General features: G+C 44.2%; 1 protein-coding gene across 1 annotated transcript in view; it reads left to right on the plus strand.

The window, feature by feature from the left end:
• The window catches only part of GDF11 (growth differentiation factor 11), a 132511-nt gene that overhangs the window by 101349 nt on the left and 13807 nt on the right, over positions 1–17355 (plus strand). The window lies entirely within an intron of this gene.

The following is a 17355-nucleotide window of genomic DNA, read 5'->3' on the forward strand; positions in this document are numbered from 1 at the left end:
TTAAAGCTTGCCCCTCCCCACTGTCCAAGTAAACAGGCTTTCTTTTCATGCAGCTGGTTGCGACAGGTTCAATGCCAGGACCATCCTTCCCCTAATTATAGAGGTAAATAAGGATTTTAATCAGTTAGTGTTAGGACCTGCGATATTATGGTCATGCCTTGAAAGTGGCTCGCAGGCTTACACGCTTTGGCCAAAGGGTTAACTAAATGACCCTTTTTTCAAGAGATATATAGGTATTTCACTGTGTATTTCTGTCACATTGGATGTTGCTCTGGACTTCTTTGTTTCTTATGTTATTTGTGTCCCATGTATTTTAATCTAGTCTATAGAACACCAGTAAACTTATTTTTAGTACTGTCCTACTGGTGCTCACCTTCATTGTCAGGGACGTTCTACCAATGTCCAACATTCATACCAATGCAAACCTTGCACTGGCTAACCACGGTTACTCCATATACTTTCAGCGATATACTCTTTAATCAGTGAGGGCATGTTATCTGGGGGCTCTATCTCATTGCCCACTCCACCTCTGGTGCGTTGCTTGGGTTCTGATTTTTGTTAAAGTTAATTTAAGGATTTTTAGCAGTTAGGGTAAGAATTGTTTTTTTTAGTGTAGGGTATTAGGGTAAGGCTGCGTCCAGGGTTGCAGCAGCCGTGCGGAGGCGCGCTGAGGGAAAGCGGGTGCTTTCCCTGGCCTTGGTTAGCGTGCTGTCGGGGGGTGGGCCAGTGACGTCACAGAGCTGGTTCGCCCTCATTGTGCGAACCGCTCACGTGACCGGCCCTGTGCTCCCATGAGTGCGAAATCTAAAATTTGTATAAGACCTACGCTTCCGCATGCTTGCAGAAGCGTGCGCGAGCCCCTGCTAAAGCCGCTGTCATTACGGCTGCAGGTTCTCACTGGTAAGCGAGAGCGCGCTTCAACACGGGTCAGCGCCTAAGTGCTGACCATGCCCGAGGCCTAAGGGGTAAAGGTTTTTAGGGTAGGGGTTTAAGGTTTTTAGGGTAGGGGGTTGCGTTAGTAGAGGGGTTAAGATTAGCAGTTTTTAGGGTAAAGGGTAAAGTTAGGGGCTTACCTTTATCTTGATGGCGAAACGGCCGGCGGCGAGGTGAGTGGTGGCAAAACGGCCGCAACCAAATGCCCTAGACTGCACTTACTCACACTCTTACACTTGGCAGAGTTGTTGACACAGTGTAAGGTGGAAATGATGATGTACAGAGGAGCACAATTTGATACATCCCACTATATAATACAGTATGTTTATCATGTAACTCCTCCCTAATTCACCCATTTATTATCCATTTGTAAAGCGCCAACAAATTCCGCAGGACGGTGCAAATGGGTACAGAGATTTGATAATTACATACAAATACAAATAAGGGCACATATGCACAAACAGATGCAAAAGGTAATGAGTGCCATGTCCGTGAGAGTTGACACTTTTCAAATGGAAGGGGCCAATAAACCAAATTTGGAGCGAAGCTCCTTAACTCATTGGCAACGTTGCACCCACACAATGGGTGTCTCTCAGGGCAGCCCTGAGGAAGACCCCTGTTTTGCTAGTAAAAAAAGTTGGTGATTGTATCTTTATGTAATAAAATTGCTACTTATTTTCACTTTGGGGTGCTGCTGTGCATGGGTTTCTCACTTGCGTTTGCACACAATATAGGTGAGATGTAGACATTATCCCGCTAGACAGGTCTATAACCCACTCCTTTTTGTTTGTTACTCTGACCATGACATATTGGCACATAATTACAACCCCTCTTTTTGCAACAATTGAACTCCTGGATTGCCTTGATACATAGATCCCTTTTTATGCTGTCTTCCGTGAAACCTACAGAACAGAGACCCCACAACCCCCCAGGGAGGCAGTGTTGTGCAGCACCACACAATGCATTTTGAGGCGCAATCTCGGAGATCAGCGAGGTGGCAGTTCTGCCTCAGTAGAGGCTGCAAGCGCCCAGTCTCCTGCGGTGAACCCTCCGGCGTTGTGTATGTATGTATATATATATATATATATATATATATATATATTTATATATATATATATGTGTATATATATATATATATATATATATATATATATATATATATATATATATATATATATATATGTGTATATATATATGTATATGTATATGTTTGTGTGGGTATGAACACACACACACACACACTGTATATATATTAATCTTTAGCTATACTCCTTTTTACATAAAAATACGCCTTCAAAATGTTTAGAGGAGTATTTTGTTTTCTCCATCTTTTTATTATCAATTATTTCCATCACTACATGTAATCAAGCGTGAACAGATAAACAGAATAATGAAGGCATGATCTAGGAACAACAAAGAAATTAGATAAGTAAATAAGGAACGTAAGTATAACATTTTGTGAACATATTAAGATAGTATATAACATTTATACAGCAATATACAAACTTATAATTGATAGAAGAAACAAAGAGAAAGCTCTCTTGAGCATTTTCCTCGTTAGCACTGTGATGTGCCTGATTGAATTCAGATAGATGCCCCATTTTTTTTAATACACTTTTTAGAACCTTTTCAAAGTTCACTGAAAGCATATTATTATTTTATCACAATGGATAACAAAGCCAGCTTTAAGCCTGTAATACACGGTGGGGAGGGATTTGTCCATTCGCTTTTTTGGATAATGTAATAATCACTCACGCTAATGGGGGTGCTGGATTGTCTAGAGTAGGGGTGCGACTTAATCAGAGGCGCAGTCTTTGACTGAGCCTCTGATTAAGTCACCTGTGCTGAAGCTGGGATATCCTAAAAACCTGACCTGTTTGGGGGGCTTGAGGATTGCAGTTGAGCCCCCCTGATCTAGAGTTTCCTCCCATTTTTCAGAATTTCAGAGGAGTATTTTTAGTCCATAGAAAATGAATGTAGCGCAACCTCTGTTACCTGTGCTTTATACAAAGGAGGCAGCCAGTGCCCATTAGAGCTGTATGTGAGGCGGACTATAGAGAAGCTCTCAAACTAATGTCCCTGGGGCCCTTCACAATTGATTTCAGGCAACGTTTATCTTGCATGGCTCTTTCTATCAACGTCTGCAGATGCTGAAGGCTTTTGTGTGATGCTGCTTTTTGGACGTTCTTATCAATTATTACTTATACTCAACTTATAACTATTATAATGCAATTTTTGCCATATTTAAAAAGACTTAACATTGAGCAAGCATTGAAAACATCTGTACCATTTATATATATATATATATATATATATATATATATATATATATATATATATATTAACCTTACAGTCACAGTAAAATCAGTGTGACGAATTGCATTTAGCTTACTGTGAAACTTCAATGAAATAGTCACAAGCAGGTAGCAGAAGGTCCTCGGCTAGGCCTACGTGGAAGAGTGTTAGTGGTAAGAGGGCGGTTTACACAGTGGTTTACTGGAAGTTAGGGGGAGGGTGAAGCTACGTTGAGTTGAATGGACAGGACGGAACAATGTTAGTGAGCTTCCTAGTATTGGAGCACTGGAGGTACATGTCACAATTAGGGTGGCCAGGGGGCTTCCCCAACAATACTGGACACAATGGTGAAAGGTACGACGCGCTTGAGAAAAGTCGGTGGGTATAATTGCAGAGACGGAGGGTCAGGAGATGCATTAGCATCCAGGCGTATATAAAGAGAAAAAACACACACACACATACAGTGTCCTCGCTTATCTGACACAATGCGTCCCACAAACCCGTCGGATAGCAGATTGTCGTAAAGCGGGACCAATGTTAACCTGTGGCGATTTCCGTCGGATACGCAAAACTGGCGGCGGATAATGCATTTTTTTATTGCATTTGCCGCCGTCAGGAAACACATATTGGAGTCAAGCAGTGGGACCACCCTGGGTCAGACAATGACGAAAACAGCACTCCCTCCTTCGCTGGTGATCCACCCGTGGCGGCCGTCCACAGTGGAATTTCAGGAAAGGAAGATCTTAATATTTTGCAGAGTGTTCGCCAAAGTTCACCAAGGCTTGACAGTCCTTCTGTAATTTGTTCACCCTACGCATTTCGCTCCGCTTAGAGCTTCCTACGGGGCAACATGGACGGCCGTCACAGGTGGATCACCAGCGAAGGAGGGAGTGCCGTTTTCACCATTGCCTGACGCAGGGTGGTCCCACTGCTTGACTCCAATATGTGTTTCCTGACAGACATCATCACCAGATCAACATATGAGGTGGTCACTCTTGATAACCACATAGCCTCTTTTGCTCACGAAGAATGTAAGTGAACTACATATATATTTTTTTCACTTAAATCACAACTATCCAAACTTTTTTTTGCACTATATGTGTGTGTTTTTTCTCTTTATATAGACCCCTGGATGTGAGTCTGCTTCTGACCCTCCGTCTCTGCAATCATATATGGACTTGGATTGAGTCCACTCCAGGAGCAGCGCCAATTCAGAGGGCTGTATACATTTATTTTTAACTTTTATTTTTCACATTTACACCAGTGTGCTCACTTGGTATAAATTTATTTAAAACGGTATTTGCGCATGATTCTTGTCTTCAATTCAAGTACAACGCTGCGTTTATAGTACATCCTTTAAGGAGATTGTACATCTATCATTGTTCCTACATACCTTTACGGAGTCATTTATTGCTATTTATTCACTACTAGCACCATAGTGCCTAATAGTAGAGCCCCCATTAGGGATTTACTTCCCTTACATCTGCTTGCGTTTATAGTAGGGGCGCGGCGCCATGAGCTCTGTCGCACGCACCTCTCGCCTGAGCGATGGGTGAACTGACCTAGAAGTGATTGGGGAGGCGTGGCAGACGCGTCACTGGGCTGGTTCACCCTCATTGGCTGAACTGCTCACATGACGCGGCCGTGACGCAAAAAAATGAAATTCATTGGTAGCTTGAAAATTCTGCCGCGCGGTCGCTCTGCATTGCACCCGCGCTCGGGCGCAAGATGTCCGTCATCAATGACTTCCACAGATTTGTTCTCGCAGCGCGCACCGTCGCGGTTACTATAATCGCGGACTTAGTGGTATAAAATCGCACAATTACACAAATACTCATCAGATGCCCGCAGTGCCCGATCCCGGGATGCAGTGGGCGTACGGAGTTAAGAGTAGTGCAGGTAAAATGTCTGAGGGACCTAACCCTCCCTGGTTCCATCTAGATGAAATGTAGAGACCTGATTAGCAAGGGAGAGGGAAGATAAGAAAGACATGACGATGCAAATGTCCAATTCGCTGTGTGCCAACGCGAGTATCACACCCCAATCCATTCACGTGAATGGCAGTAGATGCCAGATCGAAGTACAATGGGCACTTAGTGAATAATCCCCATATGCCTTGTTTACTAAACTGTGCTCAACCTTAGTGAGTCCTAAAGCACCATTACAATTAGATTGTAAGCTCTTCGGGGCAAGGACTCCTTTTTCCTAAATGTCATTTTTATGTCTGAAGCGCTTCTTCCCATGATCTGTTATTTGTATCACTTGTTATTTATATGATTTTGTCACGTGTATTAGTGCTGTGAGGCGCTATGTACATTAATGGCGCTATATAAATTAAGACATACATACATACATGACTGGGCTTTCACTTGTGCTAAGGCTTAGCACCCTATAGTAAATCTGGGCCACAGAGAAAATTATAAGGAAAGGTGGTATTTTATGTGGGAAAACTTCATTCAAGAGCTAAAATACCTGTTTTTTAGTGACTTTGCATAAGACTTTACGGGGCAGATTCATCAACAACGGTGCGGGTTAGCGTACCCGATCCGACGTCAATTCCCATTGACTTGATTACGAGTTAATGTCAGACCGGGCGCGCTAAACCGTACCAGCGCTGGGTGAATCTGCCCCTGTAGGGGAATTCACTAAAGGTCGATAAATGAAAAAGGAAAATGGCATTATCAGTATTTAACGGCAAGTTGATCTATTGTCCTATCCACTGAAGGCACATTACGAACGTTGAAACATTGATAAGAGGCTTTGTACACGGTGGTAGGTCAGCTTTATTGTAATTGGCAGTGTAAGCAAATGAACATGCAAATTGAAGGTTGATAATTTGTTCACATGTTATTCAGTAAACTCATATACCTGGTGATATCGGACAACTGCCAAAACATATCGCCAATTATTATCACCTACCTTAAGCTGGCTGCAAAACTGGTGCACAACCAAAGAACAGTGATATGCTGCACGCCATTAGTCAAAAAACAAAACAGTATTACCGGTGCTGCTGGTTCAAAGGGATACCTGTCACAAATATCCAAGCTTGAACTGTGAAAAGGAAGGATCCAGCGCTCCACGGATTTGCAAAAGTATGCCGACGGATTCAGAAGGATATGAGCCCCTGCGGTGGGCGGACTCGGGAGGAGTGACGAGCAAGTGAAGAAACTTCAAAGAAATTAAGCAGTGCCATAATCTCGCGAGATTTCGACCGAAGGACCAAGCAAGTGAGGAGGATCGACGCTGGAACGCGGAAAGGATTGCATGGAACGCACGAGGACGCTTGCGCGTGCCGCACTTTCGGGTTCATCCGGAATCAACATGGATCTGCAGCGGCAGTGGGGATTCTAAGGAAAGTAGTGAGATCAAGTCACAGCCAATCGGAAGCCTAAAGATAAGACTGTCAATTGGAACGATATGTGCTGATTGCTATTTGTTCAGCTGTTTGGGGTTTATCACTTTATTATTGATTGTGGGGGGGGGGTGTATATATCCTGTTTCCTGTCTTTGGCATGCCTTTTCACTTGAAAAAGACCTACTAAAGTTGGAAACGGTCGTAGTGTATGGCGCAATAAATTTGATACTTTTGCAAATCCGTGGAGTGCTGGATCTTTCCTTTTCACAGCACAACCAAAGAATACATCCCCCTGGTGCTGATTTTGCCCCCAATTTTGCAATTGGGAGACGTTGGTAAACAATAATAGTATTTTTCTTGTATAGTTCTGACAGTGTATGTAGCACATAGGAATTTTGCAGACACAAGTCCCTGCCCCATGGAGCTTACAATCTATTTTCTAGTGTCTGGTACACAGGGAGATAAAGTGACTTGCTCAAGGTCACGATGAGCTGAACTTGGGGGTTTCAACCAGGCTTGGCTGCTTCAAACTGAGTGTCCCTGTGTTTATGGTCAGTGCCTTTACTCACTGAGCCACTCTTTACTCACTGAGGCGCTCTTTCAGTCCAAAATAGACCCACATGTTGGTTATGTATAAATACTTATTTTTTCATATCGAATTGAAAGAGGGTATTGTGTTAAAAAATAATTGACACATGAAATCATTAGCTGTATAAGTTGGTATTTCATTATTTATGTTCTTAGAGTACATTTGGTTAGTCTGTATGGAACGCGTCATCTTAAAATATATGCACATTCACAAGCCTTTAATAAAACTTAATTTAATAGATATAGCTACATGAATAACCAAGATATAGTCATTTTATTCTTCTTATGCTAGTGGTTTAACATAATATATAATCTGGGCTGGAAAAGTGGCACCTACCTGCATCTGCAGCGCAAGAGGCCACTTGCCCGTCGAGGTCGGCGGGGCAGGAGAGCCTGCTGCACGCAACGTCTGTCAATCACTGCTCTGCTTCCCAAAGTCACGTCCCACAATGCTTTGCATAGCGCTGCACAAGGCTTTATGGGTCACAACTTGGGGAAGAGGGCAGTGATTGACAGCTCTGCTTCCAAAGAAGTTCCTGACGTTTGTAAAGTCCCCAATTTCCCACTGGTCCTGGACAAGAGGATTGTCCCCAGCCCTGTAGATCCTTTACGTGTGCGCCACCGACAACCTACAAACTCTGCCTCTAACTCCACCCCCAGCATCATTTTTTTTTTTTGCAAAAAAAGAAGTTGACGCACACCGCACAACACACTGAACATGGCTGCATGCATTGACGCACACACCACACAACACACTGAACATGGCTGCATGCATTGACGCACACCGCACAACACACTGAACATGGCTGCATGCATTGACGCACACACCACACAACACACTGAACATGGCTGCATACATTGACGCACACACCGCACAACACACTGAACGTGGCTGCATACATTGACGCACAGAGACGCACTAACGTGTTATCCTCGTGAGCTTCTGTTTATGACAATCACTTATAGGGTTTTTTATACATCAAGTCTTTCAGCTGTAAAACTGGGTCAAACAATTTGTAGTGGATGTTTAAAAAAATCCATGACTTTTAATGGAATTGATTATGGCCTAAACATTTTGGGTGTTCTATTGATATTGATATATGTATTGTGATGCCCATACCACGTTGTAGCATCTTTTAGTCCCAGATAAAGGCAGGAAATGTTGTACTGCTCTTACGTGGAGTTTATTTACAGGGATTAAATCATATGCTAACAGGCCCACTGTCCCTTTAAATCAAAACAACACATAAAAATAACACCTATTCCCTTTAGGGAAAACTAACTACACTGCAGGTTTAGCCCTTGCTAACTGGATGGCCAGTTAAGCTGGTTCCCAAGCCAAAACATGTCCTGACATCATAAAGTGTTTTTGCTTATCTGTCAGACGTCGCTGCTTCAGCACGGTCTCTCCTTCTTTCTTCCTAGGGGAACTCAGCCCCGCGTTGAGCCCAGAGAAACTCCTCTGTAGGTCCTCTGTACCAGCTTCCGCAGCTGGGTTGCACTTTCTATCTCCCCCCTTCTCTGGGGAAAACAGTTTCTTAGCATAGCAGCTTTCAGTCTGTCTTTTAAACCATTCCTTGTTCACTCAGACCAGGCTGATTAACTCCATTAGTTAGCAGCTGCTGCTGGCTTCTCTTTGAGGAATTAACTCTCTGTGGACTGGAAAGCACACTTACTGCACTGTTCCAGCCCCTAGAAGACAGTGATGGTATCACATATCCCTCCCCCCAGCGAAACATTGTCCTGTGAGCGGCCCGTGCACTATTCCCGTGCACCAGCCTCTTTGTCAGAGACATCTGACTTCCATCTTTTCTTTTTCCTTGCCTTCCAGTTGAAGACTTTTTTCTTCGGGGCAAGTACTAGGCCTTCTGGGCCTGCAGACTGGTACCTCGTTACCTCTTTGTCTTGTGCTAGTTTGAGTTTAAGGTTGAAGCACCACTTTTGTTGTGTCATGCCTTGCAAAGGTTCCTGAACATCCTGCTGTCTATTAGCTCTCTCTGCCAGGACTCTATGCCGCTCTGTGACCTTGATCTGCTATCCTGAAGATGCATCTCTGTCTTCTTCCTCTTGTGCTCAGAGTCTCCCTTACCCTGTAGAAGAGCCTTGACTTCGGTCAGCTTATTGCGTACACTCGCCAGTGACTGTTTCGCCTTCTCTTGTGAAGACAGCAACTCCGCTTTAGTGGTGATGGCTTTTGGACCTTTCTCCATCAGTGTACCTTCAGTGTTGGGTTCCACACCGTTTATCTTCAGTACTTCAACTTGGGCGAGATTCTTATTAACCCAAAGTGCACCCCATGACGCCTCTCTATTACAGTCGGCAGACTCGTAGGCTTGGGCCTTTCTGTTTTGACTCCTTAACTTACGCCGTTGGGAGTGTCGCTGGACAATCTGTGAGGTCTTTCTCATTTTACGATCGCAGACTCACTTCCGTCCCATTCGCGACTGTCTCTTCACAGTGGCTGCCCTTATGGCAAGAAATCCACTTTGGGTCCCATGGGCACTGCAGTATGATTGGATTCTTACTGTGCTACTCCATCGCAACTTGGCCTTCCCATTCCATGCCTTGTGGAAAGTAGACTGTAGTACTGCAAAGGTATTGCTGTCACGCTTCCTGGAGCGCCTCACTTGCTCAGGCGGTTCAAACTTTGTAATCTTGTTTTGCAATTGAGCGGTGTCCCCAGCTCTCACTGTACTCTTGTCTTCACGGGCATTAGTTTCTGTAGGATACAGACGCTTGGGCTGGGCCAATACCTTTTTCTCCAACTTCAGCTGAGAAACCTCCTGCTGGGCAGCAGTAGAGTCCAACGTAGCATCCCCGCTCAGTCTTCAGAGCCTCGAGCTCCTTGACCAGGTCATGCTTTTGTTTCTCTGTCATCTCGTGGCCAGCACGCTCAGACTCCAGGTCCTTCCTCAGGTCTTGAAGCTGTCCTTCTGCATTTCTTTTTCCACTCAGTGCAGCTGCTAGTTCATCTTCTTTGGCGTTGAGTCGCGACATCTCCTAGCAGACTCAGAGCAAGATTTAAATCTGTTTCCTTTTCTTCATTTCTGGCCTGCAGCAAGTATAGTGTTTCAGCGAGAAACTGCTGTCTCTTCAATACATCTTGCAATTCTCTTCTTAGGGCTCCATCTCTTCAATGTGCTTGCTCTGAGTTTGCCTCCACGTATCCTCCATCATACCCCAGAGCTCTGCAGTTTTTGTTGCTAGGATCGCCGCTGCTTCTGTTTTCCAGGCCTCTTTCTCCTTGGCATACTGACTCATGGGGATGGAGCTGCCTCTCTGCTTCTTCAGCTCTTGCTCCAGTTTTCAGGCCTTCTCTCACTCCCTCTCATACAGAGTCACCTGGCATCTAAGCTCTGCCTCCAGCAATGCTCTGGTGATTCTCAGCATGGCCTTCAGCTCCTCATGATGCTCTGTAGAGACAGACTGGGTACTCAGACGCTCCTGTAGCACTTGTACTTTGTGTGAAGCCCGGACACTTGCTTCCTGTAGAACTCGCTGCTTCTCCTCTGCATCTGTCTGTTTCTCTTTTGCCGCTTGCAGACTTGAACGTAGCTCTTGCAGCTGACTCTGCCGTAGGTACGCTACATGTGTATGCTGTTCCAGGGAGACACTTTGCACCCTCTCTGCATTCTGCAGTGCTTCCTGCACTTCTAACTTTTCCTGGATCAATTGCTTCTTCACTTTTTCTGCTTTGTGAAGCTTCTTATCACCTTCACTGATTTGGTCAGTCAAGTCTGAATTTTTCTGCCTCAGACTTGTATTTGCTCTTTTTACTGTCTCTAAACGAATCAGGTTCTCTTCCTCAGCATCCTTCAATTCACAGGCCTTTGTGCTGAGAGCGTAGACCTCATGGCATGAGAGTTCCAGCTCTGCTTTGAGCACACGTGCTTCGTGCTGAGAAACTTCTAACTCTGTGATGAAGTTTGCACATCTTTCTGGGACATCTCATAGTATAGTTTCCAGTCAGTACTTGTTTTCTCTGATTCGCTTGGCTCTCTGTATATGGCGGTAGTGGTAGCGTTGGCCATCTCTAGGCTGGTCGTCATTCCCATGACTATTGCGCCAAATGCTCTGGGCTTTAGCTCATCTCTGGTCTTTTCTGACCCACGCCTTCCTGAACACACGGGGTAAAAAAATTTCTGGAGCTTCTGCTGAAAATGGAGACTGTCCTTTTCGCTGTACGGGACAGTCTTTGGTGTGGTCCAGCTTTTCACATCATAAACATTTCTGGTGCGGTTCCTTTTGCGGGACCACGCCGGGATACCCATTCCTGAAAGGACATTGTTTTGTGTGGCCAGGCAAATTATACATATAACACATTGTATCCTCCATTTTCTACATTCAGGTGTATTCTTCACCTTGACATATTGGAGACGCTATTTCCTCAATTCTTCATATCCGACGGGGCAGACTTTACAATCAGCACTTGCGTATGGCGTTATCTTTACACAGCACAGAAATCCTTTCATACCCGCCGGGGCAGACTTTACACTCAGCAATTGCCAGCTGCAATTTTCACTTTCTTCAGAAAAAATTGTGTTTTTTTTGCTTGGGTTCAGCACCTTAACATATCTTCATCTACTGACCTCTGGTGCTATTGCATCCATACTTCACACATTCTCTGTGTATGCTGTAAGCACAACTGGTCATACACGGTAGGACAGACTTTGCTTGCTTTTCACTTCAGTTGGGCGCCCATTTTAAATCCCCGCATTTATTTTCAAACCCACAGTTTCCGCTGCTTAGTGCCTTTTGGACTGCCCGCATTCTCCACCAATTATGATGCCCACACCACGTTGTAGCATCTTTTAGTCCAAGATAAAGGCAGCAAACGTCGTACTTCTCTTACGTGGAGTTTATTTACAGGGATTAAATCATATGAAACAGACCCACCGTCCCTTTAAATCAAAACAACACATAAAAATAACACCTATTCCCTTCAGGGAAAACTAACTACACCGTAGCTTTAGCCCTTGCTAACTGGATGGCCAGCTAAGCTGGTTCCCAAGCCAAAACATGCCCTGGCATATGCCACAGTGTAACACAGTCTCTGCATACAACAATAAAGTGTTTTTGCTTATCTGTCAGTCCTTTGGAGCAGACGTTGCCGCTTCAGCACGGTCTCTCCTCCTTTCTTCCTAGAGGAACTCAGCCCCACGTTGAGCCCAGAGAAACTCCTCTGTAGGTCCTCTGTACCAGATTCCGCTGCTGGGGAGCACTTTCTATCTCCCCCCGTCTCTGAAGAAAACAGTCTCTCAGCATAGAAGCTTTCAGTCTGTCTTTTAAACCACTTCCTTGTTCACTCAGACCAGGCTGATTAACTCCATTAGTTAGCAGCTGCTGCTGCCTTCTCTTTGAGGTATTAACTCACTGTGGACTGGAAAGAACACTTACTGCACTGTTCCAGCCTCTAGAGGACAGTGATGGTATCACAATATATATATGTAGCCCCCTTTCCCCCCGTGTCTAGGGTGACTAAGTGTGGTGCGTTACCTGAGTGGCTCACAGGAGGCCTGATCCTCCGCTGCAGGGAGCCTGTGGTGTGCCTAACGGGTATGATAACTGCCTCCACCTGGGAAGGATCCTCACACAGTGGGCTAATCCCCCCCCCCAAGACAATGTAACCAGTAGTTACAGACAAGTATATGATATAACAGTATTTACTGGACACGTATATAACACCAGATTATGCAATACAACACATGCAATATATATGTACACACCCGTGGATTATTCCCACAGTACTTGGGAGCAGGGGTACCAGTGTCCCTGTGTCCAGCCCACAATTGTCTCTCCCACCCCAAGTGTAGGGAGTAGCGCTACTCCGTGGATTGTTGGTATACCTGCCCTGGGGCTCCAGCTCCCGGGTGTCGATGAATAACAAGTAAGTGGTCAGTCTGTTCCACCGAAGGCTTCCACCTCTGCGTGGGGTGGACTCCCGCTGGCGTGTCCCACCTTAATGAGTCTATCAGGTCGTCAGTGGTCTGTCCCATATCTAGTTACAGTGTACTCTTAATCTCTAGCATCAAAGGTTACCATGGCAACATTTAGAGTGCACTGGGCTCTGAGCTCCATTTTAACTTTCAGGACACTTAATATTTCATATGCTTATCTCTACTGAATGGAGCATCAGATTAGAAAAATGCATGGAAAGATCTCTTAAAGTAGTTAAAAAAGAAATGCACAAAAACTAGCAATCAGCATAGACTGTTGTTTTCTATAAGGTAATGGTACTATGCCTTTGAAAACGTCTATGCGTGTTAAACATTGGGTCGAAGTTCTCTTCATTTTAGACAGAATTATACTAGTTATGATCTAAATGTTAAAAGTGAGAAATCTTTTAGAGCCTTTAAATAAAATCCCTTTTCTCTTGACAAAGAAGTGAAACTGTAGCGTTGTAAGTTTAAAAAAAAAAATTGTGGTAAATTGGATATATACATATATATATATATATATATATATATATATATATATATATATATATATATATATATATTCTGTATGGATCCCAGTTCTTCCCCCTGTGCCATGTACACCAGCACTACTGAGAATAAAGTCTCCGTACTTGAAAAAGAGACAGATAGGGAGATAAGTGAGAAGAGAGACAGAAGTTAGGGGCAGAGGAGACAGCTTGGGATTCTTTCACTGGAATCTGTGGAATTCAGAATTCAGCCGCAGTTTATATGTCTAACTTGGTTATGCAAAAACAAACAAGAAATAAACATGCACAAGAATGCTGTGTATTCACAAGTTTAACCCTTTGCAGGGAGAGGGGTCAGTGCTGCTGCAGGAGAGCCTCCTGAGATGTATGTAACATTTTAGTGCAATGTTAAAATAACAAATTGGGGGGGCCTAAGATTCGTACATTTCATGCCGATCATCGGGTGACGAGTTTGTGGTGTCGCATGTGAAAGGGGATAAGATGGAGCGTAGGGAGGCATTATTGAATGCATTATAATAGGCGTGTCACGTAACTCCTTCCTAATTCCCCTCTTCCAATCCTTTGCTGCACAGGGGGGGACAATTGGAGAGAGCTACCTTTGAAATGCTGAGAGCACCATAACTGCCTCAACCCATCACCCTACAGATATGCTTGATATGTACTAGAGCTGGGGTGGCCAACACCAGTCCTCAAGGGCCACCAACAGGTCAGGTTTTTAGGATACCCCTGCTTCAGCACAGCTGGTTCAGTCAACAACTGAACCACTGGTTGAGCCATCCACGCAGAAGCCGGGATATCCTTCAAACCTGACCTGTTGGTGGCCCTGGCGGACTGGAGTTAGCTACCCCTGTACCTTACTGTATGTACAGTATTAAAAAATACAATCATATTGGCATGAATCAGATTTGTTTTCTCTGCCCCCCACCCCCCCTTTGCCTTCATGCTTATTATACCCCCATTGCTTTCAATGGGGTTCCATGTCATCGATAAATATAGTGCGTTGTTAGCACAGGCAGTATGGGGCCTGTTAAAAATCTTGTGCAAAGATTATTTGAAAAAAAGACATTCAATGCCATGGGATATATTTCTTTGCATTAGTATTGCAACACGTTTGCACAAGGGAGACTATGAAACAATGACCGTCTCTGCTTTTTTCCTCTCCGACTGTTTATTTCCTTTATCCCTGGGTTGTTTCATCTTTGGCTCCTTCTATTCCCACTCTTTGCATATCACCCACTATCTTTTTTTTTTTTTGTCTGGCCTCAATCTCTTCCTTTCTGCCTTTCCCCCATCTCAATCTTGTTTTATTATTGAAACGATATCCCCTGTTTCATTGCTGCACAGTTAACAATGCACCAACTTCCACGAGCATGTATGCACATTGTACATTGTTAACTGCGTGTTACACTGCTTCTCATGCTATTAAATAGAGAGTATCTCTTTTGGCGGTTTAAATGCCCTACGTGACACGGTCCAATGGGAAGGGCATCCTATTGGCCCGTGTGACATGTAAAAAACAGGACGTACCGGCTATACTGTTATGTACCCCGTGAAACGGTGGCGTTTTATCTGAAATTGAAATAGCATAGTCCAGCTACGGGGATCACCTGCTTCACTTCCTCTAAAGAAGAAAAGACTTGCTGCTTCAATGTCAGGATAATAACAGGACAATTCCTAGTATAATCAAAGCATGCACAGAAATAGGAATATTAATATATCCAATGTATATCAGTTTGGGATTATAGGTATATATGTCCATTATTTCATCATCAATATAGTTCTTTCTTCCTCACTAATTTTCTCTCCATCTCCCTCTTCCTTTGCCTCTCTTTCCATGTTTCTCTTTCTCTCCCCTTTGCCCCCCTTCTCTCTCTCCTCTCTCCTCTCTCCTCTCTCCTCTCTCTTCTCTCTCTCCTCTCCGGTTCTGTGGGCTTTTGCTGAGCTGATTGTTTCGCTTGGCTCCATACTGGAGGAATTCTGGCCCCGTTCCCCAGTGTTCATTACTCCCCGGGGAGCTCTGAAACAGCCTGCCGCACCAGAAACTTTATAAGAAACAGATGTCCCTCCGTCTGTCCCACCGGGCTCTGTCTCTTTGGAAGGACTGGTGCCACCGAGACCCCTGCCATAGAGAAAGAGGGAGAGAAAGAGAGGAGAAATGGGAAGGGAGGAAGAGAGAATAGAGGATTGGAAATAAGAGAGGAGAAATGGGAGGAGAGAAGGTTGAAATAAGAGGAGTGTAAGAGGAAGTTGGGGTTGATCGAAGCATGGAACTCCTGGCCTAGGTGGACAAGAGCTCGGCTATGTCTTTGCACCATGTTTCTGCTTTCTGCTGGTACGACATCTTCCAGACAAATGGACCTCAATGGAAAATGACTTAATTCTGAAAATGCAGCATGTAGCAGCTTTCACACATTGCCCGGCACTGTCATGTTCCATCTAACCGTGCTCCTGACAGATTGGTCTAAAACATTGCAGAGTTTAGAGATTCCACGGCTTTAGGTTGTCGGTGGAAGGGTTAAGCGGGGCTATGGCAATGTGCTTTATGTCCATTTGGCAATTAAGAGGTTAAGCAGATAATGACAGTGCACTTAAAGTCCATAAAGCAGCAGTCAAACTAGGGCCAACATGAGCTAATGACAATGGCATGTTGGATAAATTAAATGAAGCTCATTAGCAACTTTTAGAAAAAATAAAAGCAAGCATTATCAGAATTATATACAGAAGTTTTTGCTTCTTCTTTTGCCTATCTGTAACACAATTACAACACCATCACTAGTCAAAAGGCCAAATGTTGAACATGAAGTGCCCGCTGAGCATGGATTTCACAGACCCAGTGTAAGGAAGGGAGGTGGCGAGTATTTCAGGACTGAATACCTCTTTCAAAAGGAAGCAAATGACAATAATGACTTTTTATTTGAATATGCCTGTTGCATGGGACGATTGCCTGGGGATATATGCCCTTCTCTCCGGTCATGTCATTGTGTTGCAATTCCTACCGGAAACAATGAGGTTAACCTGACACAAGCAGTGGCTAAAATGACCCGAGACAGATTAAAGAGCCACTCTCTGGAAGTCCCAGTTCACTTCGGGAGAGATTATTAACACATCTCTCCACTGATTATTCAGTTTTTTTGCTTGAATTGTTTTTTGGACCATTGAAACATGGGGGTATGCTGTGTAGTTAGTGAGAACGCCAGAAATGATTTGTTTTTCACTGCCAGGGTAGTGGACACAAGGGGCAGCCTGCAATAAACAAAAATGCAATAAAACAATGTTAAAAGCAAGTGAGATAGGCAGAAGAGGACAAGTTAACAAATAACTTCTTCAAGTAGGATCAAAGGTTCTAAGATAAGGGGATTGCTTGTCAATATTGTCCTGGTGATCCTTCAAACAAAACCCCTATTGAGAGCATTTTACTTTTATATACTATGAATTGTTTGCTTCGGTGATGAACCAGGAAGACTTTAGCTTAGCCCCTTAGTAAGGATTATGGAAAGATGGGGAAATTCTGCAGTCGCCTTCTATGGTTCTGCTCTTCTGGGTACTGTAAACTTCTTCTAGCAGAGGCCTTCTTCTCTGGTCTAGTCAGATTGTGACGGACAATGTCATAGCCCCTTCTACAGGCAGCCTAGTTTAGTCGTATCTGCGTTTTCCAAGGGCCAGAGGACAGGCGTGTCTGGGACGTTTGGGATGGGTGGCTGTGACATCTAAGGGTGTGGCTGTAACTAACATCCTAAAC

The sequence above is a fragment of the Ascaphus truei genome, chromosome 3 (assembly GCF_040206685.1).
Source record: "Ascaphus truei isolate aAscTru1 chromosome 3, aAscTru1.hap1, whole genome shotgun sequence".
Classification (NCBI taxonomy): domain Eukaryota; kingdom Metazoa; phylum Chordata; class Amphibia; order Anura; family Ascaphidae; genus Ascaphus; species Ascaphus truei.